Here is an 18,942-nt window from a genome sequence, read left to right on the forward strand (position 1 = left end):
TACAAGGCAGTTGCATGATAACTGTCGATCATGTGACGTAGCATTTCTTTGATTTCTCAGTGGGACCCTGCACTGGACCTACACTATCGCCAGGCAAAGCTTGATGGTCTTCAAGAGTGCATATTGCCGGCAGCTGTCCACTGTACCCCTCAAAATCTTATATGTACCAGCAGAGGAGTCACAAAGCTCCTGGCTGTGTTTGCTGCAACATACTATTATAACTACCCTTATGTAAGTTGTTACTATCAGGAGTAGTTGCCAAACCTTAAAAAAAAAAAAAACACCATGTACTGGGTTTTTAAACATGGATCAAACTGGGCCCGGGCCTGTTCCGGGAGGGGGGCAAATCAAAGAGGAAAAGTGAAAACATCTGTTTGTGTTTTTGAAACCATGACTGAATTCTAGTTTGCTCACAGTGAACAGGTCATGCAAGGGCTTCACCATGGACCAGACAAGAGGCTCATCATTCATTTTGGGATACCTCAAAACTCTGCACACATGCTAACAGCCTCGCATTTGCCCATGGGCAAGCAAACTATATTCCAAATGGGGTGAGGGTGGGGAGACACATTTAGCCACACTTTTACTAGGTGTGGGCATCATCCTTCAGTGTCCGATTGCCAGCATGGCATGAGGGATCAGACATGAGGGAGCACTAACTGCTGACAAATATAAAGTGATCACCACTCAAATGTTTGGTTTCTGGGGCTTCCCCCACCCACCCACCAAGCACCCTGCCTTTTCGTTAACTTCTGCATCTGACTGGGATTAATGTGAAAAAGCAATACCAACCTGTCAACTGTGAAATACAAGCAAGCCTGAAAATTAAAATATGCAAATCTAAAATGATATGCAAATCTACAGGCTTAGGAACACAAAAGGGCAGAGGAGGCTGCGTGATGGCTGAAAAGCTACGGCAGGAGAGAGAGCGCCGCTCGCCACGTTATTCCCGACAGCGTAGAATCAAGTTACGTTGAATAGATTTCAGAATATATATTCCTACCACACACTATTTGATTTTACTAATGAATTCAGGAATTCAGCCCTAATATGATTCACCCTGGTATTCAGGAGAGGTTTATTAGTTCTTAAAATGCTTTATGCGATGACAGCCGTTTGTCATTAAAACTGCCAGCTTTTGTGATAACGGGAATATTGGAATCATAATGAAAATGCTGGCGCGGTTTGGTGCTTCTGCTACAGGGAAGGCATTTTCCACACACACATGATCCCTCATGCATTTGCAGTGGTACGAAAAATAATGGTATACCAGAAAGAATATGAGAATGCGCCTGTCAGGCCCACACACAGGCATGAAGCACATACATGCAATATTTTCTCTCTCTCTCTGGGCATTGCCTCTCCACACGTGTGACAACTCTGAAGGAATGTCAGCGACAGCCAATTAAACAAGCAGCTGTCACCCGAGGTGCAGATCAAGTCTAAGGTTGTGAAAACAGTAATAGGAAAAGAGTGTCCCCAATGAGGGCAAAAGCAGCTTATCATAGTTCAGGCAGTTCCCTTGGAGACTGAAGTGTCTTTCAGTCTTACGCACAGTCTGTCACACAAAAGTATCTGAGCAAAGATGGACTCTCCGCGAAACAAGTGAACGGAAAACTATAATTAAAACCCAGCCTGCCGGACGCTGCTTTCTAAAATCCCAACTGGGATAGAAAAGAAGAGACTAAGACCCTCCTTGAAATTTGAGGAGTGCAATGCATGAATGGGTCCACAATCTTCACCGGAGGTTGATGGCTACCACCCTATAAGCTCAGAAGCCTCGAAACCTTCCAGGAGTTTGTTTAGATTACAACATCCTGACAGGGGAAAATGTATTGCGCAGGGGTTTCGTTAAAAGCCTCAGAGCCCTTCCCTTTGAGGTCACTGCTTTAAATTCAGCCTGGGTCTTAAGGCAAGGTCACATATACATGGCCATATTTTTGAGAGTAATTATAGCACTGTCGATGCTCCACCAGTGTTATTAGCGACTGTCAAAAAGAGGTCAGGCGTGTTTACAGGAGCAGGAGTTATTAGCAGTAGTAGCTGCTGTGCATGGAAAGTGTCTCTCCCATCCGAGCTTTGGGTAAAGGAACATCATTCTCCAGCCCCACATACGTAAGAAGGGCCGCCATCTCACTGTGTAAACTTAAAACACTCTGACAGCTTTATCCACAGTATGGTCTGGTGAGGTAGTACTTACGTTTAAGCTGACTAGGGTGCCCAGGTGTCCTGCTTTACAGACGACAGACGTCTAGTTGAAGGGCTGCCAGAAGACAGGCCTCTGCCTGAAAGTGTCCTTCATCTGGAAGGCAGTCTGGCTGAATGTTTCCTGTTAAAGAGCCCTAAGAAGGGAGAGTGAACGCCCTGAAGTTGTCCATCAGCTGTGAGCACCAGTCATAATCTTCCTCCCCACTATAGTTATTTCTAAATTTACAGCTATACATATAAATGCAAATCTGTGCCCCCTTTTGTCCTTTTTATTTAGGACAATACGATGTGCAATACACTGGGATAACCTGCACATACAAGCAGGGCTTTTTTTCAGCCACAACTCGCTGGAACTCAGTTCTGGCACCTCTCAGCTGGGCCCCATTGCCATTATAAGAGAAAATGGGAGATGTTCATGGCAGCGGCGGAGGAAGCCGCTCGGGCGCCTGGGGCGGTGTGCCCAGGGGCAGGGCGAGCTGTCCATAGGGGCGGGGCGCACTGCGGGGCCTCCGGAGTCTGACTGCCTCCTCCCACTCATCCACCCTACAGCTGGGGGGGGGGAGGCAGCAGGTGGACCATTTGGGCAGTGTGGAGCCTGCGCACGCCCAAGCCACCGTGTCTCTCCCAGGAGAGATGTGTGGTTTGGGCACGTTGCAGGTCCCGCAGTGAGTGCCATCTGGCATTTTGTCACCCCCCCCAGTGCTAACACCGGGGCGCACCGCACCCACCGTACCCTCCTTCCTCCACCCCTGGTTCAGGGTGAGTTCCGGCACCTCTTTTTCTAGAAAAATAGCACTGCATACAAGTAAAAATCTACTCTGAGTTATCACAAGCTAGGAATTCTGGAATCTGGCCAGCAGAGACACAGTGGGGCCATCTCAAAGGCAGCAAATTTGTATTCATATTTTATGAGTGAGAAAGCTAAATATTTTAAAAAATACTTTTGTTAAACTGCTGGGAGTCAGGAAATAAATACTTTTGTTAAACTACTGGGAGTCAGAAGACCATGCTGATTTACTGCAAGGCATCCAGAGATCTGCCAGCTTTGTTAACGTACGACTACTTCATTCATGTCCTCTGCTTTGCCTCAGCAATAACCTGCAAGTTCCAATCAATGCTTGAGACAGTGACAATTTACTACTGTTTTTTTGAATTTTTAAAAGGGGGAAAGCTGTTGCAGGTTATTTCCCCCCAGCATGTCTCTGTTTAACTCAAGGGATCAAGACAAGGCACACTTCTAATTTAATTAGATATCCAGGAGCTTCTTCCATGATCACTGTGCAAGACTGAAATACTGTACACTACTAACAGTCCTCAGTCAGAAACCCACTCATTTTAATTTAAAACTTCATATGCCACATTGTGAACTAGGCTGAAGTAAGTTGTTTGATTTAAGGATATAGGAAGTTGCCTTATAGACCCAAAAACCATTGGGTCTATCTAGTTCCGGCAGTAGCTCCCCAAGGTTTCAGAGGGAAATCATTCCCAGTCCTGCTTGGAAATGCCATGGATTGCAACTGGAACCTCTGCAGGCAAAAGGGTGAGTTCTGCCACTGAACTATGGCTAGGGATGAGCAAATCTGTCCATTTCAGTTCATCTCAGTTCTCATTTTTCCAATCTTAAATTCAGTGCTCCAGCTTGATAAACACACACACACACACACACACACACACGTCCTCATGAAAAGTCATCATTTTAATAGGACTCTCCTATTTCATATGCAATATTGCCCAATTTACATTTTACAAAAGCTATTTTCTCTAATGTAATCCTTTTTGTATGTTATTTTCACTAATATATGTGTTTATATGCACAGTCCACCTTAGTAAATGCATATCTGTACAAATTAACTTGCAAAGTTGGGTTGAGGTGTGAATGTTTAAGGGTGGCTATGCTTTGGTTCCCATCGTTTTTCAGTAAGTCTGACTTTGCAAACTACAGGTGAAACTCAAAAAATTAGAATATCGGTGGAAAGGTTCATTTCTTTCAGTAATTTAACTTAAAAGGTGAAACTAATATATGAGATAGACTCATGACTTGCAAAGCGAGATATGTCAAGCCTTTATTTGTTATAATTGTGGTGATTATGGCGTACAGCTGATGAGAACCCCAAATTAACAATTTCAACTTTGGGGTTTTCATCAGCTGTACGCCATAATCATCACAATTATAACAAACAAAGGCTTGACATATCTCGCTTTGCAAGTCATGAGTCTATCTCATATATTAAACTCCAGTAGCTAATGAAAACAATTGCTTACATAAATGGACTTTTCCACGATATTCTAATTTTTCGAGTTTCACCTGTAAATCAGATTTCTAACCCTATCCCTTCCTAATTGTATTAACTGCTGTAAAGGTTATATCACTAATTTATAAACAACTGCCAGTGTAAACTGGCATTTTACAAAGCCTCGTATGGACAGAAGAACTTCCTTGGGAGGTGGGATCCCATTTCCCCCCACCAAGCATCTTTCAGCTAAGCTGGAAACAGGCACTTTCATGAGTGCAAGGGGCCTTATGCTAGCAGAAGGGCACCTCTGAATTTTATTTGACAAGATCTGTGCATACCTTAATTGAAAGGAACCTTTAAGCTGTTTGCATAAGACAATATAAAATACTAGTGCTTTAAACCCGTTAAATTAACGGGCGCTAGAACATACGTGGTGAAACATTTTTAAAAACAGACTGCTCGCCCACCGCCACTTGTAACGGCCGCTGCCACTTAGAAGTACGTCCACGCGAGCGTGCACCCGCCGCGTACCCGCGCACACCCACCGCTTCAACAGTTTCGCCCGGCCGCCCGAAGTCTCTGCGTTCCAAGTCCCAACGGCTGTCTGTGGGGCACATGTGCAGTAGCGCAATCCCACAGACACAGGGACTGGACGCAGAGACACTTGCACTTTATTAGTGTACATTCATTAAAATGTGATAAAACGTTAAAAGCAAATTGAAGTAATGCCCCCTTCAAAATATAAATGAAACTAGAAGTTTTAAAACAGATACACATAACAAAACTGTATGTAAAAATTAGGCGCCTGAGTAGGTGTGACTCAACCAAAATGCTGTTAGTAGGCACCAAAAGCTACACAGCAAAATGTGTTTGCCTACTATTAATAGGCAGGTTGCTGCAGAGAGCAGGCACTGTCCACAACAAAGGATCTAGCCATATAGTTTTGCAGTGCAGCCCTCACAGACCAAATCAATTCCCCCAAATAAAGAAAGGAATTAGTTTTGTTTAGTTAAACTTTTTTAAAAAATCAATCTTGGCTGCTAACAGTCACACCAGGGTTTGTTGGTTTGTTTCTTTATTTATTTAAAGCATTGTTAGGGCCCCACAAAGTTCTCCCAGAATGGCACAACACAATAGAAACCACAAAACTAAAACAAATTCAAAGGCCAGCAACATCATTTAATTTTGTTTGTTTGTTTGTTTGTTAAAGAGCAAGCATGGAACAATTACCACATGCCACAGCAAAAATCAGCAGCAAATCCAATAAAAACCACCAACTGATGAGAAGGGGCGGGGGCGGGGAATCCTCAGAGACACAATTTCCAGAGTGGTTTAACAATCAGTCCCTCTTCCCAGGGAACTCTGGAAATTGTAGCTCTGCGAGGGGAACAGGGATCTTCTAACACTGGGCTAAGCAAACTACACCTTATTCTATGGCAGATGCTATTAAAGTGGTATAACAGCACCAGAGAGCTTCAATCCACTTTAATTGTGGAAACCTAAATTTCCAGTATGTTATCAAATCTTCCCACAGCTTTCCCACAGCATACAGGTAGCTGTTACTCCCTTTAAACGCCTGCTAGTAAAGGGCCTGGTATAATATATGCATGCCTGGTATTATAATGATTCTGAATATCAGCAGTACAAGACACCCAAGCGTTCCAAAACCCTTGGCACCTTCTCCACAGCGCTGCAATAGGGTCTACAGATCACCATCGGTACACTCAGAATACCACCAACTAGATGCAACTCTGGACAGAAACCAACAGAGGGAGCTATGCTCACATCACACAATTAAGTAGGGCTCAAGCAGCCATATTAAAAACCCAAAGCAGGATGTCACCGACATGGCAAAAAAAACACAAAAAACACCCACCCACCCACTAATACCTCTCATCTTGATGTGTGGCAGTTTGCTTTCTGCTTGATACATGTAACATTAATGAAACAGCCAAGTATTGGGATCACTGCAGGAATTAAGTTTGGCAGTCAACAAATTGGATGGGTGTGTGTTATTATTTACATTTTTCTCACCCACTCCCTTCATTTTGAAATCAAATCATCTTTAAAAACAAAACAAAACTGTGCAAGCTTTATAAACTGTTCACATTCAACGGGACCGCAACTCCATCCAGAAAAGGAGAAACGGCCAGTTTCTCAGCCCCAGAAGCCACCTACCCACAGGGTCCTTGTCTTGCCAGGGTTCAGTCTCAGTTTATTGGTTCCCACATCCAGCCTACCATTGCATCTGGACGCCAGTTCAAGGCTCTACTCCTGATTCAGATTTTACGGAGAAAAAGAGCTGAGTGCCACCAGCATACTGACAATATCACGCTCTAAAGATCCTAGTGACCACTTCCAATGACTTCATATAGAAGCCATTAAGTAGTTCTTTTGGGTGGAGAGAGGGGACAATTACACAGTCACTCACTCTGGAACTGGCCCTGCAGGTAGGGCTGAAATCACTGCAGAACAGTGATCCAAGCACCAACCACAGAATGGATCCAGTAGGATATGTTGGTTGGCGATAACAAAAGCAGAAGTGACAGGTTCCTACTCTCTCCTGTCCTTTTCCTGTTAAAGGCTCTCACCTTGTACAGTGAAATAATACATATTACCATCTAAAAAAGCCCCTCATAAGACCATTAATTCCAGAGTCTCACATGACCTAACTGTGCCACTGCCCACTGGATTCACTGCAGCTGAATAATTGTAACAGGATTGCACCGATAACAATAATACACGGTGGATATAGAAGGGAAAGGGTCTGGATTCAACCACTGTTATGCTCAGTTGCAAAGTCTGCCTGACTCTGGAGAGCTACTGCCAGTAGCAGATGATGGATAGAGAGGCGACACCTGACCTCCCACCAGCAGTATCACTGTTGCTTAGAGTGGGAGGGAAAGGGCGGCAGGGAGGTTGGTGCCAAGGAGATACACCAGCAGGGGCATTGTATTGACTGCTGGTGCATTTGAAAGGCGTGGGCCACCTTGCCTCTCCCAGTAAACAGCAGTAACTTTGGTGCTGGGAGGTCAGGTGATGCAACTGCATCCCACCAGTCTCTACTGGGTACTGCCATTTGCTAGGGGGGTGGGGTGGATCATGTGCTGGGCTAGATATAGACTTGTCTGGCAAAGTATTAGAGGCCTCGTTTCATCATAATTGCCTGCATAGTCTTGGAGCAACATAATGATCTAACTACCAGCTTCTTCCAAGGATCTTTTGACATTGTTAAAGCCACACTGACATGTGCTTAAGTCTTCAGCAAACCATTCTAAAGGCATGCCCAAAATTCCTCGGAAATCTATTCTAAAACTACTCCAGGAAAAAAATAACACAGAAACAAGCCTACATACCAAGAATTGCCTCTTCCAATATTTACAATTATAATTCAGTATCAGTCATTGCTTAAAATACCTTCAAAAAAGACGAGATCTCCAAAAAAATTGCCACCTTCCAAATATATATACAGTTAAAATCCTAGAGGTTTTCTTAAGTTTGCTTTTAAACCTAGTATGTGCTTACTTATTATAAATGAAATGTATATACAATTATATATATGATATTTACAATTTTATATATACAATTCTAACAATTAACAAAGTGTTATTCACACATATTGCATAATAGATCATGGAGAGAAAAACTGTGTGATATATAATTTTTAATCCAATGTGCAAACAGATCAACAGAAAATAGTAAGTGTGCAGCACAAGCCTATCTACATCTAGTCAGAGGTCAGCCACCCCGAGTTTACTGGGATTTACTCCCAGGGAAGTGAGTAAAAGGTTGCAGCTCTAAAGACAAAGCAATTCTATTTTCTCAAGCCAGTTTTATTTGGTTTACTATTTGAAACATCTCTCTTATTGTATTATATACAAAGCATTTTCATCTATCTTTTTATATTCATTTCTCTACAGCTCAGCATTTTGGTACTGTACTTATTCATCCAAGTAAAATATGTATCAGTAATCACTTTCCTTAACTTTCAGCACAGGAACGGAATTCTGCTATGCTGCCAAAAACCCTCAAAAGAATGCGTTGGTAAAAAGAAATAAATCTGTTTATTGAAATACCCTTAAAAAAAAAAGAACTGAGAGATATAAAACAAATGCAAAAACAGAGATTCCCCCTAAATGAACCTAAATAGCCAATAAAACATTACTTACTCATTTGATATTCGGGCTGCTGCAATCCTGTAAACACTTCTTACTTCTGAGGAAACCTCCATAGGTTTGCACTGTCAGGCTTTTTACACTGTGCTCCTCATTCAGCTCTAATCATGCACAACAGTTCTGTGTTGCGGTACATATTCCCCTCTGCCTCCCCCCAAAACAATTCAGCCCCATCAATGAGTGAAACTGAGTATTGTGATGTAGATTTACAGAGTGATACAAATCTGCATCAGAAGTGCATGCAGAAGGTTTCATCAATATGAGCCTCGTCATGTGTGGCAACCACACACACATCTAATTTGCTGTCCATGGGAAGCTCATATCTATTGCCGGTTTTGTTGTGTATGTGTACATGCAGGGAAATGGGTGCATGCAATGGACACGTCATGGCTTTCATGTTTATTTTTGCATGGGAAAAAATCCTTCAAAATCCTCATCCCAACTGAAGTAAAATCTAAATTATGTGCTACTTAGCCACACCATTCATTGTTTTTCCAGTGTATTTCTCTCTGTGGCACTAGGGATGAATGAATCTGTTGTTTTCAGTTGCTCTGAGTTTCTCATTTCTCCTATCTTAAATTCAGTTTTTCACATTTCCCCACCAGCATCTGAACGATAATTTTTGCCAATATATACATTTTTGAATGCAGTTTTGTCTAATATGCATTCCCCCTTAATATAATTAAATTAAATGTCATTAAAACTAATGCATGCTTTCTCATGCTGAGTTAACCCTAGTATATGATTTTTTTGTACTTACCGGTATTACTTGACTGGGAAACTGCACTACAAACTTCAGAGAATTGCAAATTTCAAAATATGGCTGCTTCAGATTTTTTTTTGTATTCTTTTGGAAAGTGTGAATTAGGTGGTTTGACCTTTACATTTGAAATGACTTTCTCCCCCATCCTTACATGATGACAACAATCACAATTACATTATTATTATTGCATTTGATGTAACTGTGATTTTTTTTGCCACAAAGTCACCCAGAGAAATATTGTTCTACAGTGGCTTAGAAACTGAGCAAACAAACAAAATTAAAAATAAAGGCTCCAGATTTTCAAACATCAATTTTTACACTGGAAAAAACCAAAACAGTTAAGTGGCTTGGAAGGGAAATATTTCAGTTATAATGCTTTAATGAAGACATGAATGGGGTTTGCAACTAATGGAACATGTTTGGGTGAAGTCCTTTTAAAATGTTCGCCATCATACAAAGCTGAAGAAAAAAGGTAAACCAGGGAAGAGAAGACTTCATATTAGCGGAATGCAGGAAATTTGTTTTCAGTCTTAATAGAGCTGGGACGTAAATTGGCTGCTTCCCTTTCTATGAGAAAGAAGAGAGTATTTGATTAAGTTAAACAGGAGCAGTTTCTTTGTTCCCGAGGCGAACGAAAGCAGCTTCTTTGCCCAGAAAACTGACAGACCTGGGGGGCAGGGAATCTATTAAAAGAGATGACAAAGGAAGAAGGCACTTAAAGTAATCTGTCAAAATTCAGAATGAATCTTGGGAGGTATATAAAAGCTACATTCTTCTCTGATGCATAAGGGAACCAAGTGCCATGGAACGATTTAGGGCAATCCAAAATAACTGATTTCAGGATGTTGCATATGATAAAAGTTAAACGTCTCTGGAAAAGCAGAGCCTGGAGTTAAATTTACCAGGACCAATTAAAAGCTGACCAGTGTTTAGAACTGTGGTCAAAAAGCAAAGTCCTTAGACAGCCTGCTCTGGAGCATAGGCAGGGGAAGCAAATAGGAGTATTTTGGAAATAGATATTATTTGGAAAGGGTATTCATAATTGCATAGGTATTTCCCATGCCCCAGTAAGGTTTTAATAGCCTCCAACAAGTGAAATCTACTAGACAAACTATGTGAGTCCAATTGGTTTGGGAATTTTTTTTAATAAAAAAGAGCAAAACCAGACAAATAGATGAATATAATTAGGGCTGCCAACCAAACAAATACACTGAATTAAAATAAATATGTCTATTATGCTTTCTAAGATGCCGAAGGAACTGTCAGTTGCTTTACAACTTAGTTAACAAAAAGCTATCGCTCATTATTACAAGGAAAACTCAGCACCAGCGTTTTCTTTTCTGTTCCACACCATGGTTAACGCATCACAATCAAAATGGCCTCGAAAACCTAGCAAGCGCTCCCTTCACCGACAAGTCTGAACATGCAATTTTTATTACAAGGGTGGAGAACCTGCGGCCTTCCAGCAGTTGATAAGACTCCAACTTCTAGCTAGCAGCTCCAACTGGCAAGGTCTGCGTTCAGGAGAGGTTCCTCACACTTTCTTCTACAGCATAATCATTCTGAGTTCACTGGTACTTTTGTTGTTGTTGTTGTTTGTTGTTCAGTCGTTCAGTCGTGTCCGACTCTTCATGACCCCATGGACCAGAGCACGCCAGGCACCCCTATCCTCCACTGCCTCCCGCAGTTTGGCCAAACTCATGCCAGTCGCTTCGAGAACATTGTCCAACCATCTCATCCTCTGTCGTCCCCTTCTCCTTGTGCCCTCCATCTTTCCCAACATCAGGGTCTTTTTTTTCTCTTATCATGAGGTGGCCAAAGGACTTATTTCCAGCTACCGGTAAGTAGATATCTTACCTAGGAACAAGCCCTGATGCCATTTATTTATTTATTTGATATTATGCAAGCTACAAGATGGATTACAACAAAGCAAATAGAATTTTAAAAACAAACAAACATAAAATCCATAAAAATAGCATAACCCCTGGAAAAAAATGAATAATGACAAATCACTGAATGTCAATACTAATAGCAGCAGCAATTAGGTTGCTCTTCTTCCAAACACCCACTGAAAAGGATGTGTCTTGACCAACTGCCTAAAACTGTAGAGAGATGGAGCTGGATGAAGACCCTCAAAGTGTCCCTGTTTTCCAGGGATGTCCCTGGTTTAGAGAAGCCATCCCAGTTTCTGATTTGATTTAGGAATGTCCCACTTTTCCTTAGGATGTCCCTATTTTCATTGCAGAAATGTTGGAGGGTACATTGGGTGCAACTCAGTAGGTAGGGAGTTCTGAAAATGCGAGTCCCATCTGCTGATTTCCAAGCACAGAACGTGAGGAGGCGTTCTTGCAGTCCCAAGCCTTTGAGGGATTTCAATGTCAAAGCAAGGACCTTGAACTGGGAGCTGGAAAACAATTGGCAACCTGTGTAGATATGTCTGTGGCCTACGTCCGTGGCCTACTTCCCCGAGCAGTATTCTCGCCTCGGCATTTTACATCAGCTGCTATTTCCAGAGCATTTTCAAAGGCAGCCACTCCTAGAGCACATTTTGGGCTTGGAGGTTGCCAGAGCATGCGTAACCCTAGCCAGGATATCCTTATGCAGAAATGGCTTTAGTGGGTGAATCAGGCCGGCATAGGTGCTCCTAGCCACAGAGGCTACCTGCAGCTTGAGAGCCAAAGGTGGTTCCGGGAGCACCCTCAAATTACACACTGGCTCCTTCAGGGAGACTGCAACCCCACTAAGAACAGGCAATTCTGCCAGCTACAGAACAGAAGACATGTCCACCTACAGCACTTTAATCTTCTCTGGATTCAGTTTCATTTGGGACTTAATTCTAAGTAAAGATGCATAGGATTGCACTGTCAGTCAATTACCGGTAATCTACCAGTTAAAACTGAGAAGCCCTAAAGTTTACATATGCAAGGCAATACCATGGTCAGGACAATGTACTGACATGCTACATAGCAAGCAGGTTTTTGCAATGGAGGCATTTTTCCTTTAAAAGGTTATTGGGTTCAAATAGAAAAGGGAAATATTCCTATTTGCGATACACAAGCCTTTGAGGATTTCCTAAACTAGCTCTTTTTGGGCAAACATCACACACTGCATACATATGTGTGTGTAAAGCAAATTATCTCAATTGCTTTTTGATTATAATTCATTTGCTTTTCTATTATTACAACCTAGCAGTGGGGTTTGTATGGGGTGGGTTTTAGAAATGCAAAGACTTCCTTTTTTTGTACCACAGACTTAAAACTGAGACAGTTCTCAAGTCTGATTATCCTTCAAAGTCAATATTGATTTTAGGTTCATCTTTGGTCATTATTTACCTTCCAGACCAATAAATCTTTATCTTAACTACTGTATAATTGATAAAGACTTTTAAGTGACAGCATTTATTAGATAAATTCAGCACACTGAATTGTCTCTTTAAAATATACAAAGTAGCCATCTATAGGTAAAAATATGTGTTTTCTCCTAATACTTCTTTTTCACCTTTCTTCTGTAAAATTTGCAGCATCATATTGTTAGAATGGTAAACAAACTATGGAACAAACACTTTTTAAAAAGCCTTATATACATATGAACAATGAAATACACATTACACAAACTGCACTTTGGGCCTTCTCTCACACTGCACTCATGTGAACACTAAGTTAATGTGGGTTAGAAGAGTCATTTTCTTACAATAAATGTGGCCCATGTAAGTTTAATATTAAAATAGCCATTATAGGAGTTGCAAAACAACAACTTTTACTGTGTACTGCTTCACAGTCCTTATCACATCTGTTATAATACAGACAGAAATAGATAACTAGCAGTCCCATTTTTACAGACAAGAAAACCAAGACCGAGACGATGACTGCATGTGAGCATTATGCTAAACCCACTGTTATTTGCTTTAAACATCTGTGGTTTGTAGAAAAATCCAGATTCATGGATGATCAAGCAAACCACATTTTGTTTTACTAACATTGGTTTGTCATTCCTTGCCCGTTCTGTGTATACCTGGCTGCTATACAAAAGTGCTTTGCAGAAGACAGGAAATTGCTGCTTGGTTGTTCCCTTGTCATTTGTTGCACCAAGGCAGCAGAGTGCTTCAACCCACTTTAATTGCACAAACTTAAATTTCTTGTATACCCTTGAATGCTTCCTGAAAAATGCCAACACCTTGGAGGCAATCTATAATTTCAGGTTGTGGTTGTTGGCCCCAAAGAACCCATAGTTAGTTGCCTCAGGCAGGTTCTGATGTTCAAACAAACCAGAGCTAAGCTAAACAAACAGTGGTTTAGCCTTACACCAAAAACCTAGCCGATGACTTGCCCAAATCAAGACCATCTACTGAAACCAAAGTTTAGCAGGCACCAGACCTCATACCTGCCTATCTCTCTGTTCATTGGGCCATACAGTCTCTGAAAATTAGAGGGAGAATCCCAACTTGATACAGTAAAGTTTTGTGACATTTCACCAGTATATAAGCATGTGAGAAATGGTCTTGATGGAGCAGAGCAAAGTTAATTTCGATCAGCCATTGCCTCTCACATATAGGAACAATGGAAATTTTCATACCCTAATTGTTTGGTTCCAGCACTGGATTATCAACAATTTTCTGACTCAGAATATGGAGGGTCCATTAAGGTTTCATGACTAATGGCCACTGACAGACCTAATAAGAACACGCCGACCTGAAACACCCCATTCCTAAGCACTTACTTGCCAGCAAAAATCTTACATCTGGGCTCTTAATGGAGCAGTGTCATACCAGTAAGTGTTCCTTTATTCAGCACTTTGGGTGAAAGGTGTAAAGGGCAAGGATAAAAAGAAAAATATTAAACAAGTCAATTTCTTACATTCTTGAATGGGAAAATAATATTGAGTTGCAAGAAAAGGAAACATCAAAGGCCCAAACTAGCTTCCTTCTAAATCAATGAGAGTCTATCGATTACTCTAATGGAAATTAGGATTGGCCCAAAATCATTAGAAACGCCACAAAGGAGGAGGAAATGAGGCAGACAAAACTCATCTCAATGTTAATCAGGTAAGAAGCAAGGATGGTGGGTGCGAAAAAAAGTTATAAACAAACATACATACATACATACATACATACATACATACATACATACAAATAAGTGTTATATTCATAGTTCAAACTCCACAAACCACACAAAGTCAAAAAGAAGCAAATAAATAAGGACAAAATGTTAAATAAAAAAAAGTGTTCCCGAGAGCCTTGGCTTATTTTGCCAAGGTCTATCTCTCCCTTTGTCATAAAGCTATCAGTTGCAAAAAACATATTGTGCTTTATTCACCCTCAACAAACAAGATCTTAATAAATTTAATGATCCAGATTATGGTAGGATTAAATACAGAATCTGCTAAAAGCACAGTCTTAACAGCAGTTGTTCAGACTAAACAGAAAAGTGCAATATAGCTACTGATTATTGGTCCCAATTTTATAAGCATCCTAACATTAAATGTAAGCAACTCTGAACTCAGTATGATCTATTCACTGTATTTTTCAAAATTCACATTCTATTCTTTTTTTTGATAGATTTTATTCCTATTATAATTAATAGCAATAGCAAACCTTGCATTCTTATGTATCAAAAACACATCTTCCAAAAATCAGCAAAACGGTTCCATCCTTTGGCAATGCTACTACAGTACTGCAGTTTAATAAACAAAAATATTCCTAATCTTAACATTTCCATAACACAAGATTCCAGAACTCAAACCAAGCAGTTCCATCTTTCAGCAAAATCAGTTCATTCTCTAAGCTGCTCCCTGTACTTCTGGCCAACTCCATCAGTTGTTCTCAGACTATTTTGCAAGTAGAATTCAGTCTCATACTGGCAAATACAAGTGTAATTAAAATGGGTTTGTTTCCGTTGTGTAACAAACCTCCTTCCTGCCCCAAATTAGGGTTTTTGTGTTAACAAAAATGGTAGGGGAAATGTAGCCTACTGGACAGTGTTGGATAATAATTGCTTGATCCATGTTGTACAACCTCCCACAAAACAAATCTGAAGGAATACTCAATAAACAATCAGCATTATCTAACGTCCTTGCAAACTCTGTGCAAACAAAATCAGGATAATGCTCAATAAACCAGATGTCTGGGAGTTGGTTATGGTTGGAAATGACAATGGAGGAGTCAAGCTAATGGGCACCCAGGGTGCTTCCAGGTGGGGGCTTAATATTGTAAGCAGGTTGTTTGAACGGGCTGTTGGTAACATTAAAAAAATAATAATCTACTGGGTAATATAACTGATTTCTCCCAGAAAGAGTAAAACCAGATTAAAATGGGGAAAATGTGAGCTAGTAGTTTGATTATCACCAGTTGCTTGCAATGTTATTCAGTAGGCTATTGCAAGAATATATGGGTTGGTTGGTTTTAAGAAAGTGAAATCAGGAGGAAATTAAACACAGTAAGTTCCACTGGTGGTTGGCACAGCCATTCTAAGAACCAATATTTGTTTGATCAGTTAATTAATATATGTAGTATGAAATTTTTTAAAATTTCATACTACATATATTAATTTGTCCCAAGTCAGTGCACAAATGACCAAGTGCATTATTCCGTTGTTTTTTCCTTCTTGGGAAGTAGAGCATTATTATTGCGTTATAGTTATGAAACCATGTGTATGATGTGTATTAGATAAGATTATACACATTTGTATACAATGCATGGAAATGTAATTGGGGTTTATTCTCTTTTTCATTCTCACTCTTTATTTGTCACTCTCTTTTTATAAATGAAATTATTCCAATAAAATATTAATACAGTAATAAAACGAAACGATTTCCCGGGGCTTGGGGGGGTGGGGGAAGAGAAGAGATCCGGTGGCCCTTCAGATGCGGTTGGGGCTTGTAGTTTTATCCTCCCCGACTACTGCATCTACTGGCAGAGGCTGAGCGGAGCTTAAGTGCAAGGGCGCTTAGTATCTATTTTTTAAATTAAAAAACCACGCACAGAGCAGCGAGCGCTGCATGGGATTGCAAGAGCCCTGGTCGTCGCTGGTTGCACCGCGGCGACCACCTCCTCCGGTCAGCGGGTCTCTTCCACAAGCCGCAGACGAATTAACCCTCGACATGTCACACTCCCCGCCTGGGTCTGCTGAGCAAAATGGTTCTCCCCGTGCGTCTCCGGCTGCAAAATAGCAGCAGCAGGAGGAGGAGGAGCAGGCGAGCGCGAGCCCACCAGCTCCCGTTGCCATGGGAGCCGCGTGGCGGGAGTCCCTGGAGAGCCCCGCTTTCCTGCCTCAGCATTGACCGGCACCGGGGGGGGGGGGGAAGGAGCTGCATAGCCTCGCGCCAGAGCAGGCGAAGGAGGAGCAACCTGCAATGCGGGGCGAAGTCCCACAGCGGTCAGCGCTGCGCCCGTCAGTCGTTGCCGGAAGAACGAGGAGGAGGAGTCTGGGGTTACCTCGAAGGCCTAACAGGTTTATGGGGCCGGAGAGCTTTCCTGGCCTTTCCGAGACCCCGCTTCTGAGGTGGCGGGTGGCGTCTTGCTTCTCCTAACATGGCTGCCCTATTTGGAACCCGCTTGCATGGATAAAAGGTCACCTGTGCTTTTTGAAATTAATTTCTCAAATACCAGTGTTCCATAGCGGTTAGAGCAGTGGTTCCCAACCTTTTTTTGGCCATGCCCCGCTTAAGCATCTCTAAAATCCTGATGCCCCCCCTCTCGTGACATGTAATTATTATTTAAAAAGTGAACTATTAACGTGGAGAAAGCCTAAAAGGCCATTAACTTGGTCTAACCCATTCTGAAATTGCCCCCCTTAAAAATCAAATTGCCCCCCTGTAGAGCACGTGCCCCATGTTGGGAACTACTGGGTTAGAGTGTTGGACTAGGACCCAGGAGACCGGGGTTTGAATCCCCACTTGGCCATAGAGCTCACCGTCACTGCCTCTCAGCCTAGCCTACCTCTCAGGGTTGTTGTGGGGATTAAATGAGGGCGAGGAGAACAGCGTGCACCACCCTGAGCTCCTTGGAGAAGCTCCTGTGATTCAGGATGATTGGGTGGCATCGGAAGCTGCTATCTAGAACACACACTCTTGGGCAAGGGGCAGATGCTCGTTTGAACACAACGTGGTGTTCCGGCCCCAAAAGAAGCTCTGGCATTATTAACCTTGGCCTTTCCACCTCCTAAACCTTGCATGGTTTGCTGGGAAGACCTTTCAACAATCAGGAATCATCCTGTGGCTATGTAGCTTAAGGGTAGGTGGGGGAGAGAAACTTCACACATTTTGTTTCTAAGATTCAAGTCAATGTTGGGGAACCTGTGGCCCAGACCACTGGCTATGCTGGCTGGGGCTTATAGACAGGGAGGGGCAGACTTTGGTAATATGGTGCCCTGAGCGAAGACAAAGTTTGTCCCCGCAATACCTCTTTTTTCACATTAATTCCTTTGGGTACAGTTATTTTTAAAATAGATCTTCTCAGTAGGTACCTGTGTAAATATAGCTGTTATTATTTTGCACCCCCTCATCTTGGTGCCCTGTGCAGGGGAATTGCCTGCACAACTGTGTTGGAGGCCACAGTCCAACAACATCTGGAGGGCCACAGGCTCCCCATCCCCAGTTTAAATGATGACCAGCTTTCCCTTGCTTTGAAAAGCTTTAGAAGAAACAGATGTGTAGTGTAGAGACTGAGCTTACCTTCCGTCAGGATGGCTTGCGCTGATGCATCTCATAAGCCGCCTGCCCAGAAATAGAGTGCAAAATGTACTGTAGGAAGAGAAGCCTTTCTCTTGCTCTTATTTCACTTGGTCTCCTGCATATTGCAATCTAACAGTACATCCCATACTGATTCCCTCCCTGCTTCCACCTTTTCACATATGCAGGTAATCAACTTGAGTACTCAGGACTTGAGAAGTTGCAGCTGACTGTGTGTGTGATTTATAGCTCATTTATGGACACAGCTTGTCACTTGATGCTGCGGTTATCAAGTGAATCAGGTGTTAACCAACTTTGCACTAGTATATCTAACAAACCTCAAACACTTATTATAGATAGATAGATAGATAGATAGATGATAGATTAGATAGATAGATAGATAGATAGTATTCATATATAATTCGATTAAATGACTTAACATATTAGGTGGTTTTTTAAAAGATTCCACCTGATTGTACACTTAGGTCAACCTTCCTCAGCCTGGTACCCTCCAGATGTTTTGGACTACAATTCCCATCAGCCCCCAGTCAGCAAGGCCAATGATAGGAGAGCTGTAGTGCAGAAGTGGAACAACATCCCCTTCGCTTCCTGCTGCCTCCCCCCATCCCCCGCCGCATTCGGTGGGAGGTAGCGGAGATGTTGCTGGATCGTGCCCAGCACCTCCGTTCGCCGAAAGAAGCTTCTTTCGGCGAACGGAGGTGCTGACACGATCCAGCAACATCCCCGTTGCTTCCTACTGCCTCCCCCTATCCTCCGCCGCGTTCGGCGAGAGGTGGGGGGAGGCAGCGGAGATGTTGCTGGATCGTGCCCAGCAACATCTCCGCTGCCTCCCCCCATCCCCCCCAAACACATTAGGGCCAGTGTGTGTGGTTTGGCC

The 18,942-nt window shown here is 42.3% G+C and overlaps 1 long non-coding RNA gene across 1 annotated transcript in view; it reads right to left on the reverse strand.

Moving 5' to 3' along the window:
- The window catches only part of LOC117056066, a 32,203-nt gene extending 13,963 nt beyond the window's left edge, over positions 1 to 18,240 (reverse strand). Inside the window, exons 1-2 of the long non-coding RNA XR_004427685.1 lie at positions 18,048 to 18,240; positions 2,201 to 2,329 (exon numbers count right to left, since the gene is read on the reverse strand). This is a non-coding gene — a long non-coding RNA (uncharacterized LOC117056066). The remainder of the gene's footprint in view (positions 1 to 2,200; positions 2,330 to 18,047) is intronic.
- Positions 18,241 to 18,942: the final 702 nt, after the last annotated feature.

Source organism: Lacerta agilis, chromosome 12 (assembly GCF_009819535.1).
Source record: "Lacerta agilis isolate rLacAgi1 chromosome 12, rLacAgi1.pri, whole genome shotgun sequence".
NCBI lineage: Eukaryota > Metazoa > Chordata > Lepidosauria > Squamata > Lacertidae > Lacerta > Lacerta agilis.